Genomic DNA, 21,646 nt, shown 5'->3' on the forward strand with positions numbered 1-21,646 from the left:
TTGTAACAAACCCCGATGCCAACTCTGTCCACATATCTATTCAAGTGACAACATCATAGGACCTAATCACATCAGCCATACCATCAGGGGCTCGTTCACCTGCACATCTACCAATGTGATATATGCCATCATGTGCCAGCAATGCCCCTCTGCCATGTACATTGGCCAAACAGGACAGTCTCTACGCAAAAGAATTAATGGACACAAATCTGACATCAGGAATCATAATACTCAAAAACCAGTGGGAGAACACTTTAACCTGTCTGGTCATTCAGTGACAGACCTGTGGGTGGCTATATTACAACAGAAAAACTTCAAAAACAGACTCCAATGAGAGACTGCTGAGCTGGAATTGATATGCAAACTAGACACAATCAACAAAGGATTGAATAAGGACTGGGAATGGCTGAGCCATTACAAACATTGAATCTATCTCCCCTTGTAAGTATTCTCACACTTCTTATCAACCTGTCTGTACTGGGCTAGCTTGATTATCACTTCAAAAGTTTTTTTTCTCTTACTTAATTGGCCTCTCAGAGTTGGTAAGACAACTCCCACCTGTTCATGCTCTCTGTATGTGTGTATATATATCTCCTCAATATATTTTCCATTCTATATGCATCCGAAGAAGTGGGCTGTAGTCCACGAAAGCTTATGCTTTAATAAATTTGTTAGTCTCTAAGGTGCCACAAGTACTCCTGTTCTTTTTACTGTAGCAGAGGGAATTCATGGTTTGGCTCAAGAAGAAAGATTTACCATTTTTAATTTTCATAACATGGCTCGTTTGTTCAAACACAGGACAAAATTAATGAGTTAATTGAAATAAATAATAAAGAGGCGAAAGAACAACAGATTGATTTTGATCATATTACTAGCAACCCACATACCCACAAGAAAATGGAGAGGCTGAGAGAGCTGTACAGACAACCAAGAAAATTCTACAGCAGGAAGATCCATTCCTTGCTCTTCTGAGCTACAGTTCAACTGTTACCGGATATAGTCCATCTCAACTCCTGTTGGGAAGACAACTCAGAACTACTGTTTTGATTTTGGAGAAGAATCTGTCTCCAAACTGGCCAGACATTAAGAGAATAGCAAAATCAGTTAAAAAGGCAAAAAGAGCTTATGCACACTTTTACAACTGACGTCACTCAGATAATTGTTAGATTGTGAACCTGATGACCATGTTTATGTCAAACTGTATGGAGAAAAAGGATGGAGAACTCCAGCTGTCATAAAAAAAAATCATCCTAATCATATGTGATCAAGTCTGATAGTGGAGAGTTCAACGGAAACCATCAATATCTTCAGTTTGTTTCTCAGAAAGAACAATCAACAGAGCAAACTCTATAGATGGTGGACGCAGATCAAGAAAAAGAATCAGACTCCAAACTGACCAGAAACCGTCATTGTAACCAATGACAAACAGATGACCAAGTTGTTATGTGTTTGGGTTGTGTAATTAGAAAACCAGTATGATTAAGAAACACTTAGACTGATCCATATTGACCTTTAAAGATAGTGTGAGCTGCAAATTTTGTAAAATGTTGTAAATTGTAGGAATGTAAAATTTAAAGGGGAGATGTAATGGAATGGCTAAACACTATTATACTGTTCAGCCACTAAGTGGTGACATGTGTAACATATCTTACCTGAGCATACAACAGATATACTTGGCAGTGCATTAAAGTGTCTTAAAGGCCACACGTGTTCATGTATCTCTGGGGTGGATGCTCCATAATCAGTCCATATTGGGGCTTCTAGGCACTTCACTGACTGGTTGAAGGGAAGCACCTGTCTCCACTTGGAATTCTCAGTTGTAAACCCTCTCCTGGAATTAGGTGCCGAAATCACGTCAGCCATTTCTTGTAAAAAACCTGAGAGACAAACCACTCCCCCAAACCTGTTATACGCAATGGCCAAGCGGTCAGGGCACTTAACTAAGATGCAACAGACCCAGTTTCAATCTCTACTCTGTCTGATTGGTGCAGAGATTTGAACCCCAGGCCTCCTGCTTCCTAGGAAAGGGCCCTTACCCTGTGTCTATGGGGTAAGATGGGATGGCTCTTTCAATCTCTCCTGCTGGGAGCCGTCAACTTTGTATAAATAAAACATTAATGGGAGCAAGGACTTAAACCTGACTGTCTCACATTACAGCTAAGTGATCTAACCCCTGGGCTATTGAGTATTCTGATCTTACTGAGGCTTGTACCAGGCCTGGTCTGGTAGATGTGCTCTGAGACCACTTACCAGATTGGGCCCTGCAGGGTAATGCCTAGTTTAAGAATCCTACTATGATTAGGCATGAACTAGAGTTCTAAGCAGTTCATTAGCTGTGGGATGGCATCAGAACTAAGGAACCTTTGTGTGCCCACTTGTAGAAACCTAGGGACCTATAGGGTTAGGTGGCAGCTCAGCATTGCTTTTGAGACTGTCAGTGCCACCTGAATTGTGGATGTAGGCACATAAAGAAGTAGTTAGGTGCCTAAGTACTTTTGTGAATCTAACCCTTGCCCTAGTGTCTTTGGGAAAGATCTTCCCCTCCACATCTGCAAGGAAAAGTGACAATGTAGTGAATTTTGACCAAGATACAAGGAATTGTGAGGCTGTGCCTGATCTGTGATGCCTCCCTCCCAAACTAGTCAGCTCACTTTTGGAAGATCCTCTTTGTGTTAAACTAAGATAGTAATTTAAACTGAGATCCACAAATGGACTTGAGCACCTAAAGGCCTAAGGCCATTGGCTCCTCAAACCCTGACTCTGCTGCCACCAAGCTCTGTAGGTTCTCATGGTGATCAGGGAAGGTCCTGGATGATTGGAAAAAGGCAAATATAGTGCCTATATTTAAAAAAAAGGGAAGAAGGAGAACCTGGAGAACTACAGAACGGTCAGCCTCACCTCAGTCCCTGGAAAAATCATGGAGAAAGGTCCTCAAGGAATCAATTCTGAAGCACTTAGAGGAGAGGAAAGTGATCAGGAACAGTCAGCATGGGTTCACCAAGGGCAAGTCACGCCTGACTAACCTGATTACCTTCTATGATGAGATAACTGGCTCTGTGGATATGGGGAAAGCAGTAGATGTGATATATCTTGACTTTAGCAAAGCTTTTGATACGGTCTCCCACAGTATTCTTGCCAGCAACTTAAAAAAAGTATGGATTGGATGAATGGACTATAAGGTGGATAGAAATCTGGCTAGATTGTTGGGCTCAATGGGTAATGATCAATGGCTCGATGTCTAGTTAGTAGCTGGTATGAAGCAGAGTGCCCCAGGGGTCAGTCCTGAGGCCAGTTTTGTTCAACATCTTTATTAATGATCTGGATAATGGGATGGATTGCACCATCAGCAAGTTCGCAGATGACACTAAGCTTAAGGGAGAGATAGATATGCTGGAGGGTAAGGATAGGGTCCAGAGCGACCTATACAAATTGGAGGATTGGGCCAAAAGATATCTGATGAGGGTCAACAAGGACAAATGCAGAGTCCTGCACTTTGGACAGAAGAATTCCATGCACCATTAGAGGTTGGGGACTGACTGACTAAGCAGCAGTTCTGCAGAAAAGGACCTGGGGATTACAGTGGATGAGAAGCTGGATATGAGACAGCAGTGTGCCCTTGTTGCCAAGAAGGCTAATGGTATATTGGGCTGCATTAATAGGAGTATTGCCAGCAGATCAAGGGAAGTGATTATTCCCTCTATTCAGCACTAGTGTGGCCACATCTGGAGTATTGCATCCAGTTTTGGGGGGCCCCCCCCACACTACAGAAAGGATGTGGACAAATTGGAGAGAGTCCAGCGGAGAGCAAGAAAAATGATCAGGGGACTGGGGCACACAACTTATGAGGAGAGGCTGAGAAAAGTGGGCTTATTTAGTCTGCAGAAGAGAAGAGTGAGGGGGGATTTGATAGCAGTCTTCAACTACCTGTTGGGTTGGGTTACAAAGATGCTGGAGCTCCGCTGTTCTCAGTGGTGGCAGATGACAAGCAATGGTCTCAAGTTGTAGTGGTTGAGGTCTAGGTTGGATATTAGGAAACACTATTTCACTAGGAGGGTGGTGAAGCACTAGAATGGGTTACCTAGGGAGGTGGTGGAATCTCTATCCTTAGAAGTTTTTAAGGCCCGGTGTGACAAAGCCCTGGCTGGGATGATTTAGTTGGTCTTGGTCCTGCATTGAGCAGGGGGTTGGACTAGATGATCTCCTGAGGTCTCTTCCAACCCTAATCTTCTATTATTCTATGATTTTAAGTGATTATAAGGGATAGCAAACAGATCAAAGCAGATTATTGAGCAAATAAAGCAAGCACACAAATTAAACTTAAAACAAAAAAGAAACTGTCTACAAGTAGTAATTTCTCACCCTAAATGTTATTTTAAGCAGATTGCAGAGATTCTTGAAGACAAACTGCTCTTTCTTGCAGTTTAGAACTCCTGATATTCCTTTCACAGCACAGACACCTTCTAGCCTGGGTCCAATCCTTTCTTTCCCAGATCAGTCTTATGTGTTTTCAGCAGTTATCTTGGGTGAGGATTCAATGAAGAACTGACCTTGAGTAACTTGGGTGATGGGGAACAGCCAGCATGGATTTGTGAAGAACAAATCATGTCAAACCAATCTGATAGCTTTCTTTGATAGGATAACGAGCCTTGTGGATAAGGGTGAAGCTGTGGATGTGGTATACCTAGATTTTAGTAAGGCATTTGATACAGTCTCGCATGATATTCTTATCGATAAACTAGGCAAATACAATTTAGATGGGGCTACTATAAGGTGGGTGCATAACTGGCTGGATAACCGTACTCAGAGAGTTGTTATTAATGGTTCCCAATCCTGCTGGAAAGGCATAACGAGTGGGGTACCGCAGGGGTCTGTTTTGGGACCGACGCTGTTCAATATCTTCATCAACGACTTAGATATTGGCATAGAAAGTACGCTTATTAAGTTTGCGGATGATACCAAACTGGGAGGGATTGCAACTGCTTTGGAGGACAGGGTCATAATTCAAAATGATCTGGACAAATTGGAGAAATGGGCTGAGGTAAACAGGATGAAGTTTAACAAAGACAAATGCAAAGTGCTCCACTTAGGAAGGAAAAATCAGTTTCACACATACAGAATGGGAAGAGACTGTCTAGGAAGGAGTACGGCAGAAAGGGATCTAGGGGTTATAGTGGACCACAAGCTAAATATGAGTCAACAGTGTGATGCTGTTGCAAAAAAAGCAAACATGATTCTGGGATTAACAGGTGTGTTGTGAGCAAGACACGAGAAGTCATTCTTCTGCTCTACTCTGCTCTGGTTAGGCCTCAGCTGGAGTATTGTGTCCAGTTCTGGGCACTGCATTTTAAAAAAGATGTGGAGAAATTGGAAAGGGTCCAGAGAAGAGCAACAAGAATGATTAAAGGTCTTGAGAACATGACCTATGAAGGAAGGTTGAAAGAATTGGGTTTGTTTAGTTTGGAAAAGAGAAGACTGAGAGGGGACATGATAGCAGTTTTCAGGTATTTAAAAGGGTGTCATAAGGAGGCGGGAGAAAACTTGTTCACCTTAGCCTCTAAGGATAGAACCAGAAGCAATGGGTTTAAACTGCAGCAAGGGAGGTCTAGGTTGGACATTAGGAAAAAGTTCCTAACTGTCAGGGTGGTCAAACACTGGAATAAATTGCCTAGGGAGGTTGTGGAATCTCCATCTCTGGAGATATTTAAGAGTAGGTTAGATAAATGTCTATCAGGGATGGTCTAGACGGTATTTGGTCCTGCCATGCGGGCAGGGGACTGGACTCGATGACCTCTCGAGGTCCCTTCCACTCCTAGAATCTATGAATCTATGAAAAAAAAAAAACCTCACTTCCCCACCTTAAATAGGATTTATATATGGTGGGAATCCTTTGTTTCCCAGTTTGATCCCCACCCTCTTTGTGGAAAAATAGTAGCAGTCTAAGATGGAGTCCAGTACCAGGTGACATGATCATAAATCCTCCAGAAGACTTTCCAGGAAGGTGGGAGATTAGCCTCTTCAAAGTCCCATTGTTCTTCCTAATGGCCCATTGACTAACCAGCCAGACTGATTGATTGTATTTTGTCTGGTGAGCATTCCCCAGGTGCTAACCCACTTGTAATTGTTACATAGTCAATATTCCTAACTTCATATACAGAAATGATATATGCATACAAATAGGATAATTACATTTAGTAAATCATAATCTTTCCAATGATACCTCACATGATCCATCTTGCATTAAATATAATTTAGTTATGCCATATTCATATCCACGTCTTCATCAGCACTGAAGGACCCGCCGCCGAAATGCCGCTGAGGACCTGGAGCGACTGAAGGGCCCCTGCTGCCGAAATGTCGCGAAGACCCGCCCCGCCACCGGGCCAGGGCTTGCGGGGCCCCTGTGGGGCCTGGGGCAAATTGCCCCACTTGCCCCCCCACTCTGGGCGGCCCTGACACACAGTCAAAAAGGGAACCTGGCGGCTCTGGTCAGCACCGCCGACCGGGCTGTTTAAAGTCCAGTCAGCGGATGCTGCCCAGCTAAGGCAGGCTAGTCCCTACCTGTTTTGACACTGCGCTGCACCCCGGAAGCAGACAACAGGTCTGGCTCCTAGGCAGGAGAGCCACGGGCCTCCACGTGCTGCCCCTACCCCTAGCACCAGCTGTGCACTGCTTGGGAGGAGCTGGGAGGAGGGGAGGGGCACTGCTTGCGGGTGAGAGCAGTGTGCAGAGCTGCCTGCACATCTCCGCCTAGGAGATGGATCTACTGCTGGCTGCTTCCAGGGCACAGCGTGGTCCATAGTGCCAAGACAGGCAGGAAGACTGCCTTAGCACCCCCGCTGTACCGCTGACCGGGAGCCACCAGAGGTAAGCCCATGCCCCAACTTTGTGCCCCAATCCCCTGCCCCAGCCCTGAGCTCCCCCAAAGCCCTCACCCCCCACATCCCAACCCCCTGCCCAAGTCCAGAGCCCCCTCCTACACTCTGAATCCCTCATCCCCATCCCCAGCCCAGAGCCCGCATCCCCAGCCAGAGCTCTCATCCCCTCCCGCAACCCAACTCCCTGCTCCAGCCCGTAGCCCCCTCCTGCACCCTGAACCCCTCATTTCTGGCCCCATCCCAGAGTCCGCACTCCCAGGTATAGCCCACACCCCCTCCTTCATCCCAGCCCCCTGCCCCAACCTAGTTAAAGTGAGGGAGGGTGGAGGAGATCGAGCCACTGAGGGAGGGGGAATGTAGTGAGTGAGGGGCGGGGCCTCAGGGAAGGGGCTGGGCTAGGGTGTTCGGTTTTGTGTGATTAGAAAGTTGGCAACCCTAGTTCAAATACTTTCTCCCCCCTCCAGGAAAGAAGGTGAAATTGACTCTGCGTCTCCCATGCAAGTGCTGTAACCACTGGGCTAAAACTTATAAGAGATGCTCCACTTCTTCCTCCTCCTCCTTCTGCATTTTGAACTGGACCTGATCCAGTATGTATGCTCAGAGTCAGAGGCCTCCTACTGGATTGGGCCCTGCACATGACTCAGGTGTTCAGCCTCCTATCTTCCCCTGGATTATGGGTAGCTCTGGGGCTTAAATGGGACACAGGTGTCTGGATGCCTAGAATGATGCTGCAGTGCACATGCCCAGAGCCAGAAACGTAGGTGAGTAGGGAGATTTTACCCTGCAAAACTTAAGCGTGAGTTTAGGTACTTATAGGGTTTGGCAGGAGTTTACTGGATCACAGTGGAGTCAAAACTGGGACTTCAGTACCTAAACTCAAGATGTAGGCATTTTATATCTGGGGTTTAGGTACCTTATCTTTGTGGATCTTACCCTTAGACAGCTAAACACATGATTTCCAAGCAAAAAAAGAAATTTGCAGTCTCACAATACTTGAAAATGTAGGATACCTCTACACTTGGAGCTAGGGGTGATCCCAAGCTCATGTAGACATCCTCGCACTAGCGCTCATCAAGCTAGCACACTAAAAATAGTAATATAGCCATGGTAGCATCAGTAGCAGTGAGCAGCACCATGGGCTAGCTACCCCAAGTACATACCCAAGGGTCCATGCAACTTTGTACTCAGGGCAGCTAGCCCACACCACTCTTTGCCGCTGCCCATGCTACCATAGCTACACTATTAGTTTTTGCAAGCTAGCTCGGATGAGAGTTAGTGCAAGTATGTTTACATGAGCTGAGAATCACAACCCTAGCTCCAAGTGTAGACATACCCTCAGATGCAGAAACCTAGGACTCCCATGTATCTTGGATGTGGAAAATTGTTCCCATAAGTTCAGTGGCTTGGTTGAGGTCCTGCTAGAAAACTAGTTCCAGAATGTCTTTCCTTTAAGCAGCAGTAATGCAAGATAATGTGTTCTTGTGCTGTCAGCTCCTCTGTCTATCATTGGGAGTTATCAGGATTTATAATTATATTCCACTTAGTACATGTGGTGAAGGTAAACTATACTTATGTAAAAGCCTATTATGTGATTTTGTTTGTTTGCAATTTGTTGTCCTCTTGTTCTGAGTTCAGCTACAAGAGCTGCACCAACTCTGTGAATTTATTGTTATGTTTGAGCCTGAGAAGTCTCAGCTTAAACAAGTTTGACTGCCTTGCTGATGTTATACTATATATTAGTATTAGAGGGTAAAGAAAACTAACTCTCTCAGGACCAGAGAACGTCTACTCTTGAATGATTAGAGTAGGTATTTGAGCATCTGTACAGTCCATCTTTAGCAAACCATCTCAGAAGATATGTCTACAATAGTGCAGATAGAGGAAAAAAATCAGTTGGAATTATAATTCTATTTGGACATATCAGTAGTAACCCTAAATTTCCTCTTTCATGCAACCCAAGTGGTAAACAGCTTCATCGGTCTTAACTTGTTCCAGATCCTACCTCTGAATCGGCAGGTAGAAATCGACCTCTCGGGGATCGAATTATCGCGTCCCATCGGGACGCGACAATCGATCCCCAAATCGGCGCTCTTACTCCACCAGCGGAGGTGGGAGTAAGCGCCGTCGACAGAAAGCTGCAGAAGTCGATTTTGCCGCCGTCCTCACAGCGGGGTAAGTCGGCTGCGATACGTCGAATTCAGCTACGCTATTCACGTAGCTGAATTTGCGTATCTTAAATCGACTCCCCCCTGTAGTGTAGATGTACCCTACCTCTCAAGATTATAATATCTAATGGCAGTATGGCAGTATTTCTCTCCTTCTTTTCTTTAGTACTCCCATTCTTCCTTTATGGATCACCTAGCAATGAAAGCAATGGAACCAAGCAATGAAAGCAGAAGCACAGCCCTTCAGATACACACATGTCATTCTGTAAGGACCAGGTGGAATGTAAACTATAGTCCTGCAGTAGTCTTCAAATATAAAATCATAGAATTGTAGGACTGGAAGGGACCTTGAGAGGTCATCTAGTCCAGTCCCCTGCATTCACGGCAGGACTAAGTATTATCTAGACCATCCCTGACGGGTGTTTGTCTAACGTTCTTAAAAATCTCCAATGATGGAGATTCCACAACCTCAATAGGCAATTTATTCCAGTGTTTAACAATCCTGACAGTTAGGAAGTTTTTCCTAATGTCCAACCTAAACCACCTTTTCTGCAATTTAAGCCCATTGCTTTTTGTCCTACCCTCAGAGGTTAACAAGAACAATTTTTCTCCCTCCTCCTTGTGACAACCTCTTATATACTTGAAAATTATTATCATGTCCCCTCTTAGTCTTCTCTTCTCCAGACTAAACAAACTTTTCATGCTTGCTTAAAAGACTCCTGCTAATAAAGCCCAGAATGATGTTCGCCTTTTCTACAACAGTGTTACACTGTTCACTCGTATTTAGCTTGTGATCCACTATGACCCACAGATCCCGTTCCACAGTATTCCTTCCTAGGCAGTCATTTCCCATTTTGTATCTGTGCAACTGATTCTTTCTTCCTATGTGGAGAACTTTCCATTTGTCCTTATTGAATTTCATCCTTCAGACCACTTCTCCAGTTTGTCCAGATAATTTCTAGTTTTAATCCTATCCTCCAAAGCACTTGCAGCGCCTCCCAGTTTGGTATCATCCACAAACTTCATAAGTGTACTCTCTATGCCATTATCTAAATCACTGATGAAGATATTCAATAGAACCGGAACCAAAACTGATCCCTGCAGGACCCCACTTGATATGCCCTTCCATCTTGACTGTGAACCACTAATAACTACTCTCTGGGAACAGTTTTCCAACCAGTTATGCACCCACCCATCTAGATTGTATTTCCCTAGTTTGTTTATGAAAAGGCCATGCAAGACAGTATCCAAAGTCTTACTAAAGTCAAGATAAACCATACCTACTGCTTCCCCCATCCACAAGGCTTGTTACACTGTCAAAGAAAACTACTAGGTTGGTTTGACACAATTTGCTCTTGAAAAATCATGCTGACTGTTACTTATCACCTTATTATCTCTTAGGTGTTTGCAAATGGATTGCTTAATTATTTGCTCCATTATCTTTCTGGGTACTGGAGTTAAACTGACTAGTCTGTAATTCTCCAGGTTGCCCTTATTTCCCTTTTTATAGATTGGAACTATATTTGCCCTTTTCCAGTCCTCTGAAATCTCTCCCATCTTCCATAACTTTTCAAAGATAATCACTAATGGCTCAGATATCTCCTCAGTCAGCTCTTTGAGTATTCTAGAATGTATTTCATCAGGCCCTGGTGGCTTGAAGACATCTAACATGTAAGTAATTTTTAACTTGTTCTTTCCCTAGTTTATCCTAGATATATCCTAGATCTTGTCACACTGGGAGCCAAATTCAGTCTTTGTTGTCCAACACTGCTGCCAAAAAATTAATGGATTGCACTACCCTACAAGGGATTAATGTGGTTTTTTTTCATGTGCTAAATCTCCTTTACCCACAGCAGGGCACCTCACTTTTGTTCTGTGAACTTTGCTTAGGATACCCTTGCTTTTGGAAAAAGAGTTAATTACTTTAATCATGCAAATGGATTTTATATAATTCCTAAATTGAAAGAAATTCTGAAAAAGAATAATGTATTTCTCACAATAATAGTGAGAAGAGGCTTCTTAGTCTTGTTTTATCTCTGGATAAATAAATAAACTAAACATTTTTCTCAAGAGCATCTCAACTATAGCCATTCTTTGTCTTAAAGGGAAAAAATGTTCTGGGTCTTTAGTGAGTCATTTTGGAATAGTATGTGCATCCCATGTGACGGAGAGCTCACTCTATATGTATATATTATTGCTGAAGAATAGAATTATTGCTGTAACAAAATCACATATCAGCAGATGAATTAAATTTTATATATTTTCCTATGCTTGCTTTACAGTGGAGCTAAGTTGGTCAAGAACAACAAATGCATTTATATACTAACACAAACAAATTCTGAATGCAGTCTGAAAATACCATTTGAAGAGGCTCATTTTAAGGGATAACATAGTATTCATTGAGACAATGAGGCAAAACTTACATATTTTTACAAATAACTTTAAGAATTATAAAGTCAAACACTCAAAATGTAACAGGTGACTGGTATTTAAAATGTAAAAGAGTAAGTCAATCATTTTGCACCTTTATGTTTAGCTTTGCCTGTCTGAAGATTCTGAATTTAATTGAATAAAGTTGCCTATTGTATATAAGTTACCACCCTCCAAAACTGGATAAATTAAATTTGCTGAAGCAAAGCAGACAGCCTCACAAAGAAAATTGTTTTTCTCCAAACTATTAAATGCTGGCTGTAAGCTAGAAAGCTTCTTTTATGCGTGAGTCATGATCACACAATTAGGACATTCACCAATTCAATTCGTGCACAGGTGCTTCTAATGCAATTAAGTCCTGATTTGTCTATCATTTATTCCACTGAAAAATGTGTCTCTTTCAGAAGTTCTGATAAAGACAAGTCAGCTATTGAGGAATGTCTCTATAATGAACAGTGCCTGTTTTAGCAATCTGGGCAATTTTACAAATAATGCTGTATGGAAAAACCTTCAGGGATGGACACTCTGGTAACTAAATTCCCTTAACTCTTTTAAGCTGCCTAGCTGATTGAGACAAAACTGTCTGGCTCACTTCTGTCTGGAGAGGAGGAGAGTGCGTTTCTGTGAACATTTAAGGTTCTGCATTTCCTTTTTATAAGCTAGTTTTGTTTCATGCTTCAACACCAATGACTTTAAAAGATGAAATAGGTTACTAGACTAACTCTTGAAGTGTGGTTGTGGAAGCATGCCACTCTGCAAGTTTCTTCATGCAGGGAATAAATTATGCTTTAATTGCTACAACCATGGTGACTTTAGCACTGACATTGAATATTATAAAAATGGATTGCTTGTAAGTTATGTAAGAATGATGTTTTTCTGTAAAATGTTCTTTTCCCCCTTTCTCATTGTTTGAAAGGAGTTTAGGAATAGAGCATTGTATCTGCAACTGTAGATAATTTCCCTGTGCAAAGGCCTTTCTGGGAAACATGGAGCTGGGCTTGATAGGGAAGTGTCAGTGGATTCTCCAGGCTCCTCACCCAAAGACTGAATATATATGGAACACCTACTGAGTACTCTCCAAAAAAAGCTCTAGGTGGGATAACTTTGGTCACCCGTAGGTGCAGGAAGATTTTTATGTAGGGTCCTGGCTGCCAGCCCCGCACGTGGAGTCTCAGCTGCCGGTCCCGTGCCCAGGGTTCTGCTCCCGGCCGTGCACATGGGGTTCTGGCTGCTGGTCCCACATGTGGGGCTCTGCCACTGGCCCCATGCCTGCCCTCAGCCATGACCCCAACCTCAGCCCCTTATCTCTATCCATGTTCTTTCCCCCTCCCAACTCCGGAGACGCGGCCCTGCTCCTAGGCTCAGCTCTGGGGAGGTGGGGCAGTGAGGTAAAAAGTTTGGGGATAGTTATGCTGGCTTTCAGCATCCCCACTATAAAAGAAGAAAGATCTGCAGTGAGGGAAGAGCTGCAAGCCACTGGCTTATCTCCCCTCAAGACTTCAGTTATTAGAGGTATTGAGCAATGTGTAGGATCTTCAACTCTCATTGAAATCAAGGAAGTATTAATCTTCTTTCAGTCTTGGGTCCAGTTTGGGTCACCCCATCCAGTCAAGTTCACACAGAACAGGTGGGGGAGCAGCCAGGTATCCCTCATAACCTGTAGCTCATGGTTAGGGTACTCACCCACCATGTAGAAGATCCCTAGTTCACATCCCCTGTTCTCCTACTGCTGAGAAGGGATTTGAACAGGGATCTACTACCTCTTAGGGAAGTGCCCTACCCACTCAGCTATGAGACAGTCTGAGGGAGGCTTTCTCTATCTTGCCTGATGTAACAGTTACATTTTAATTGAATAATTAAATATTAATTGGGCCAGTACAAGGTCTAGACTGATTCTATAGCTCAGTAGTTAAGTCACTTACCTAAGTAGTAGCAGATCCTGTTCAAATCTCTTCTTCTCCCTCAGGAGGAAGTGAGACTTGCATTGGGGGTTTTCTCCATCCTGGGTGAGTACCCTAACCAGTGAACTAAAGGGAAGGCCTGAGTGATCCTGCCTGCTGGCCACTTTGCTTCAGGCCCCACATGCAATTTAGGCAGCCAAGCACCTTTCTTCCCCCATTCTGTGGATCACAAGCACAGCTAGGCACCTCCCTGATGCCTGTACTTGGGTATCTATCTCCAACAGAGGGACAAGGCTAGCACACATATATCTAGTCAACATCTCCCATTGGTTGGCTCAGGCAGCTCACAACTTAGCCTACTGGTTTTGTGGATCCCAGCCTAAGGTACCTATCCCTCCCCATTCATTGTGTAGGAGCAGGATCCATGAAAATATGTAGGCATCTAAGTTTTGGGTTTAGACGACTAAGTCCCAGTTTTGGCTCCACTATGGTCCACACCACTCCCACTGAACCCTGTAGGAGCCTAAACTCACTCAGCACCCAAGTTTTTCCAGAGAAAAAGTTCCCTAACCTATGTTTCTGCCTATCTCTCTCTCTTTTGGACTTAAAGACAGGTCCAATAGTCATTGGGTCAGAGAAAGCAGCAGCAAGCCTGAGTGTGAATGACTCTGTAGCCTAGTGGTTAGGGCACCCAACTGAGAGATAGGAGGCTCTGGGTCCAGCTCCCCCATCCCCCCATGCTCCAATCATGCTTTCATTATTTAGCCAAGGGGAAAATCTTCAAAAGAGAGATTGAGGGAGCCCCACATCAGATCATCCCATAGCCCAGTGATTGAAGAACTCTCCTGAGAGGTGGTGGGAGACGTATGTTCAAATCCTTTCTTTCTCCTCTAATAGAACAAAAGGAATTGAACCATAGTCTCTCATACCTCAGGCAAGAGTCCTAACCACTCGGTTAAAAGCTATTGGGTGAGTACCATCTCTTCCTCCTGCTGCTGTTGCTTTGCATGGAGCAAGGCATACACCTAACTCATTCCTGCAAGAAATGCCCTTAGGTGCTAAGCCATCTGACTCCTGACAGCAAGATCCTATTCATGGATTGTTAAGCAGAGCTAGGGATCTCCCTGTAGCCTCAATTTAGGTTCCTATCTCTGAGAGAGGGGTGGGGCTTAGTACACACCCCAGATATGAGCATCTCCCAGAGGCTAGCTTAGGGAACTCTCTGCCTAGTGTGCTGGCTTTGTGGATCACAGTCTAAGTCAGTGGTTTTCAACCAGGGGTACACATACCCCTGAGAGTATGCAGAGGTCTTCCAGGGGTATATCAAGTCATCTAGATATTTGCCTAGTTTTGCAACAGTCTACATACAAATTTCTAGTGAAGTCAGAACAAACTAAAATTTCATATAGACATGACTTGTTTATACTGACTTGTTCCGCTGAACTGTAAGTACAATATTTATATTCCAATTGATTTATTTTATAATTTATGGTTAAAATGAGAAAGTAAACAATTTTTTCAGTAATAGCGTGCTGTCATACTTTTGTATTTATTACATCTGATTTTGTAAGTGTAAGCAGGGTCTGAATGAATGCTCCACTGACAGTAGCTGAAAGGGGGAGAGACTTTGGGTGTGTTTATGTAAGTACAGTTTGCTCCTGCTCTGCTTAGATATTCAGCAGATGTCAAAGTAATCAGTTTTGGCTGGTGTAGGGTACAAATCACTTTAGTACTGAATGCAGGGGTAGAGAAATGCTGTAGCCAAAATGTTGTAATTGTTGTAGGAATACAGGGAAGCAGGACTGTGCTTAACCTGTCTCAAATGAGGGGGGACACCTTCAGCTGAAAGGACCTCATTAAGCCAGGGGCTCGAATGCCAGAGCCTTGTGAAAGTAAGGAGGAGGGAGGAACAGATGTCCTATCCAGGCAGTTTGTAGACTCTCCCTAGGAGTCCCCAGACTGGTTTGAGCTGTTCCTCCCCACTGTTCACAGAAAAAGCTAAATAAACTTCATTAGGGGTCTCTTTTGTTCTTTTAAATGCTCTATCACTGAGAGCTAAAATCACTTGAAATAGAGTAGTATCTCTGCCCAGCCTGCAAAGAGCTGAAGATCACTAAGAGACTGATGTGCAGAGGTCACAGCAAAGAGGTGGCTGCAGAAGGTGACTGATAATTATCTGATGAACAAGTTGCTAGTGAGGTGATGAGCCAAGCGTGTGGCCAGCAGGGTAATCAGTGGAGAGGTGCAGCAAGTGGCCAGCAGGATGGCTGGCAGAAAGGGGTGGCCGATGAGTGCCCGAGCAGCAGAGCGAGTAAAATGCCTCCTTGCCTGCACCCAGGGTGGGAGGTGAACTCTGCAGATGCACCTTTGAACTCTGGGTCTGCACTGACCAAGGACAGCAACTGTGAGTGGGGTGCAGAGAAGGGACAGGCATGCTAAAGGGACTTTTGGGTTGCTTGACTTAAGAACCTGAGGGGAAAAGGACACTGCCCAACTTGCTTGGGGGTGGCTCTTTTGCTCATGGTTTATGTTTATGAACCTGTTTGCAGTGTTTTCCCAAATTAACGCCGAGTTACTTCCCTCCTTTTATTAAAAGTTTCTTTTCTACACTCAGACTCTGCTTGCGAGTGGGGAAGTTTGCCTCTCAGTCACTCAGAGGTGATGTATAATGTTCACAGGTTAGTGGGTGGGGGCTCGAGCCAGTTCTGTCTTGTATCAGTGGAAAGGAATCCCTAGATAGTGAACCTGCCCCTGGTTGATGCTGGCTTCACCGGGCAAAAGGATTATATTTTGGGAGGCTTGTCCACGATGCTGGGTGAGTACCCCTCGCAAGCACTTCTTGAGTGATACACTAAGTTGGGAAAACAATTGTGTTCATATTTTGAGGAAATCACTGAATAATGGCTAATATATCAGGTTTGTTGGGCCCTGACTCAGCAGCCCCTAGCTCAGGGTCTGTGGCCTCAGCTGATGATTAAGCAAAAGCACTGGGGCAAGCATTGGAAAAGGTTGTGTTGTCCCATGCTACGTCAATCCCCTATCATAAATTAGGGTTATTTGCTGGGGGTCCCATCCCAATACCTGGGGAAGAGGAGTTTGGACCCTGGTTAGAACATGCCACTGAAATGCTGCAGGAGTGGGCTGTACCAGATGCAGAAAAGCAAAGATGTCTAGTAGACAGGCTCAGGGGCCCAGCATTGGACATGAAATGCACCTTGAAACTCACTAACCCTGGGTCAGTGTGAAGGACTGTCTAGAGGCCTTCGATCACACTTTTGGGAATGTAGAGGGCTCTGAGGACAGTTATTATAAGTTCCTTAATTCCTGACAGCAAAGGGGCGAGAAAGTTTCAGCCTAAATACAGAGGCTGGAGAGACTGCTTCAGAGAACTGTCAAAAGGGGAGCAATGACTGTTGAGCAGATGGCTCAAATGGTAAGAGGAACTCAATATCCGAACCCGATTCTACTTCATCTCTGGTTAAGAGAACAACAGGAACGTCCCCAGAGTTCCTCCTAGTTGATAAAAGAGATCAGAGAGGAGGAAGAAAGGCAGGCTGTCAGTGAGTTTTGGGAAGCCCAACTATCTGAGCCAGTCAGCACAGCACCCCCGCAGTAAGCCAGTGTACTGATGGTGGGCACTGGAGATGAACTTGCCCAACAAGTGCAGGTCCTAACAGAACAGAAAGCTGAGCTTCAAAGTACCATTGACCATGAAAATACTTCCAGGTATAAGGAGTCTCTGGCTGTGGCAATGGAGAAGTCAGCATTTAGAGCCACCATCCCACCTGAGCAAAGGGGAAAAGGACAATTCTTCTGGTATCAGTGTGGTCAGGATAGACACAGTGCTGCCAAGTGTCGTAATGAAGAAAATCCCTCCTTGGTGTATGGAATGCCAAGGACCAGTTGGAAGGGATCAAGGAACTGCTGAAGGTTCTGGGGATAGGGGCCATCCAAGCCCACAGGACTTGAAGGCTCCCCTGGAAAAGACTATCCAGCTGGGATCCCCTCAGGACTGATAGGGCCCCGAGCAGAGGTCACTATGAGGATTGAAGGGGCAGAATGTAAAGCAGTGCTTGATGCTGGATCTCAAGTGATGATTATATTTCAGTCATTCTACCAATGGATGCTTAGACACCTGCCTATACAGCCACTGACAGGCCTTGGCCTGTGTGGCCTCAGCAGGAATGACTATCCCTACCAAGAGTATGTTGTAGTGCACCTGGAATTTCCAGAGGAGGTTGCTGGGGTAAGAGAAGAGGTAGACACTGCTGCCTTCATATGCCCCAACCCTAAAGGAATCTCTGATGTGTCCATGCTGATAGGGACCAACTCGTCTCTTCAAGGTACTCGCAGATTACTGCAGACAACGAACTGGGGACCAATACCTAAACACCATGATGAGCCATACGCTTTGTGCTGAAGCTTATAGAAAAATTTAGAGCACTAAAAAGGAGATGTCTGAGCTACCAATGGGAGCACTGAGGTACGCGGGCATGACCCCCTTTGTAGTGCCTGCAAGGATGGAGCAAGAAGTATTTGTCGTGAGTACCTGGCTGAAAGGCAGTAAAGGGGCATTAGCAATGGTAGAGCAGCCGGCTGAAGGAGAGCTCCCTGAAGGAGTGCTGGTCCCCAGTGGAGTCATAACCCTACCTGCTGAAGCTCAGGAAAAGGGGATTATACTGATTGCTAATGAAACAAGCCATGATATTGCTGTGAAGCAAGGGCAGAAGATAGCAGACCTCTTTGAGCCTGAAACCATTATAAGACTCCAGTGTAAAACTCAAGTTCTGGCAATAGATCCTGCAAAGTTTGACTTTGGAGATTCGCCACTGTCTGAAGAGTGGAAGGATCACCTGAGGAAGAAACTTTGTGAAAGATTGAAGTTATTCTCACTGCATGAATGGGATCTGCAAAAGGAGTAGAGCACAACATCAGACTGGATGACTCCCGACCCTTCAGGGAGAGATCTAGGAAGCTTGGGCTCTCAGAGATGGAAGACGTGCGACATCATCTTCAGGAGCTGATTGCAAATGGCATAATTACTGAGTCCTGCAGCCCCTATGCCTCACCCATTGTGGTGGTCCGTAAAAAGAATGGGCAAATCCGGATGTGTATGGACTACCGCACCCTGATGAGCTGTACTGTAGTTGACCAGTACACCATGCCTTGAGTACAAGATGCCTTAGACTGTTTACTGAAAAGCCAGTGATTCTCAGTATTGGATCTTCAAAGTGGATACTACCAGATTCCTCTGGGAGCAGAAGACAAGGAGAAGTCAGCTTTCATCTGCCCATTAGGGTTTAATCAGTTTGAACGCATGCCTCAAGGGATTTCTGGAACACCTGCCACATTTCAACATCTTATGGAGAAAGTTGTGGGAGACATGAACTTACTGCAAGTCTTAATTTATTTGGATGACCTGAATGTATTTGAAAGACTTCTTAAAGTGCTTGACAGGTTGGAGGCCTATGGACTGAAGCTTTCCATTGATAAATGCCAGTTTTGCAGAACATCAGGGAAGTACATGGGTCACATCGTGTCCCAAGAGGGCATGAGTACTGACCTGGGTAAAATAGAAGCACACACTACATGGCCACGCCCAAGTAATTAGAGAGTTTAAGACCTTACTCAGATTTAGTGGCTACTAGTGGAGGTTTGTGAAGAATTATGCTACCATTGTAAAGCCTCTGAATGATTTTACAAGGGGATACACTTGTTCTTGCTGGATGGGTAAGATCAAGAGTAAAGGGAGGTCCCGAAGGCCGCCTGAGCAGAGACACAATGGCCCCTTAGAGCCCTTTGGACCATGATGGGACGAGATGTGAAACGGCTTTTAAAAAAAATCATTAATCGCTTAACCCATGCTCCCATCCTAGTCTTTGCTGAGCCAAGCAAGCCACTTATCCTACATACAGATGCCAGTTTGGAGGCTTTAGGAATGGTCTTATACCAGGAAGTTGAAAGCAAATGTAAACCTGTGGCCTTTGCCAGCCGAGGGCTGTCTGATAATGTAACTCACTACCCCATCCACAGGCTGGAGTTCTTGGCCTTGAAATGGGCCATCACTGAGAAGTTTCGTGACTACTTGTATGGTGCTAGGTTTCAAGTGTGGACAAACAACAATCCGATGACTTGCATGTTAACAAGTGCTAAGCTGGATGCTACAGGGCAGAGATGGGTGGCTGCCTTGGCTAGCTATGAGTTGGACATTCAGTACTGATCAGGGAGAAGCAATGTAGATGCGGATGCACTGACCATTGGAAATTGCTGTGAATCCTATGGATGGAGTGAGAGCTATTTGCAATGGGAATTATCAAGAGTGAGAGGCCCATGAGAGTCTTCATGGTTGTGTTGCCAGCACAGAGTGCCCGAGGCAAAGCAGCAGCGGGGTTCGTTGCCCGGTGTGCTTCACGCCAATAAACACACCAGGGGGAGAAGCAAACAAAGTTTATTTGGGATCCCAAAGCGGTGCTAGGAGACAGGCACGTCTCAAATCAAGCACACTAACAGGAACAGTTTTTCTTCTTTTATACATTTTGCAGTTAAGCCTCACCGCCCCTTTCCCCTCTAGTTCTCCCTTTCTCCCCTCCCCCCCATTCCTCCCTCTACCCCTCCCGTCCCTGGTAATAGTTACTAAGCAAATAAACTGTTTGACTTAACTATTACATTTATTCTTGGCAGCTATAAGCCTAGCTTGTTAGTAACTTCTTTAAACCGTTATCTTGTCCTTTTTCCCTTCAGCCAGAAACATGCAGGCCTCATTATTACCACTTGAGCAGGGGGTTGCACACAGATAACTGGTTGCTTACATATTCCAATTGCACCTGGCTTTTGAGGTTGATCAGAGTTTAAACATGGAAGGATAGAGTTTGGTTCACTTAGGCCTAGTGCAGGAAGGCTTCATTGACACTTTGTGGCCTTCCACCCTCCCGAGTTACCTCGGGTTATGCCTAGTGACATCAACAGTTGTGTTGCAGAATCTCTGGGCCTGCCTCCTGAAAGTGTGCTGTCTGCCTCAGTGAACTATATTGTGTTGGACCAATCTCCATTGCCCATGCTTAATGCTGCTGACTGGCAAAAAGCCCAAATGCAAGATACTGACATTCATGACACACTACAATTATTCCATCTACCCCCAAGGCTAGAATACTATTGAGGCACCCTGACTCTGAGTTGCAATGCTTAAATCACTTTGTGGTTCCCACTTTGAGCTCCCGCAAATCCATGAGAAAATCCTCTAATGGTTTAGGCTTTTGGAATCCATGCAAATCAAAATGAGCAAGTTTTGCACAGCTCTGTTCCAGAATACTGGCCAGTAATTATAATTAATTTGCTACTTTTAAAATATTCCAAAGAGCCTTAGGTTGTCAATCTTCCTGAGATGGGGAGGAGGAAAAGGAGGAAGGAATGATAAGAGTATTTATTTTTAAAAAACTTAGGTTAATGTCCTTTGGGTTTTATTTATTTTCAGAGACTTCTAGTATATGCTTTTCACACTCTCAGCTCAAATAGCAAAGCTGTAATTGTGCAGTATTGCCTATTTTCTCTGGACTGGGAATATTTTCAGTTCATAGATCATTATATTGTGCTGCAACAATTACACAATGTCAATAAATATCCTTGGGACTCAAAAGAAGAAATGTGTGTAAATATATTATCTGGCATAGCAGAGGCAATGCTGAGACAGTTAAATCTGAGATGGCATTTTCATTTTAAGCTCCTATTTTCACTCAAATTTCAAAAAAAATGTACTAAAATTTCTCATGCCTGGTAAATTCTTGTTTGGAAAGTTTTTAATAAAAACCCATTTAGCTATTTGGCCATAAAAGAAGTGGTTAGTCTGAGGAAATTTTCAGTAGGTAAGAAGTTTCAGGTTCTCTTTTGTACTGTGTTAACTCAGCTTTCCTCAAGAATATCAGCTTTGTCTGCACTTTGCCTTGAAGGAGGACTAATCTGATTATAAATTATCCTTGTTACAGAGGTTTAAGAATAAAGCACAGTGTGTTTGTTTCATTTACTACAGAAATACACAGCATGGGTGATCCTTCTAAGATAGATAAGAGGACTTAATGAATGTATAATGCGGTGAGAGGATGGAGCCCTTCTTGGTTGTACAGCAATTTTACTATACATACATATTTTTAAAGCAATGGTTCCCTAATGGGGCTGTCCCGTTTTAAGAGGCATGGGGCAGAGGAAAAGCACAGTGGGCTGGAAAGCTGAAAGACCCCCTGAGGCTACATGAAAAGAGTTGATGGTTCATACCATTGTTTCC

The sequence above is a fragment of the Trachemys scripta genome, chromosome 2, assembly GCF_013100865.1.
Source record: "Trachemys scripta elegans isolate TJP31775 chromosome 2, CAS_Tse_1.0, whole genome shotgun sequence".
In the NCBI taxonomy this organism is placed as follows: Eukaryota; Metazoa; Chordata; order Testudines; family Emydidae; genus Trachemys; species Trachemys scripta.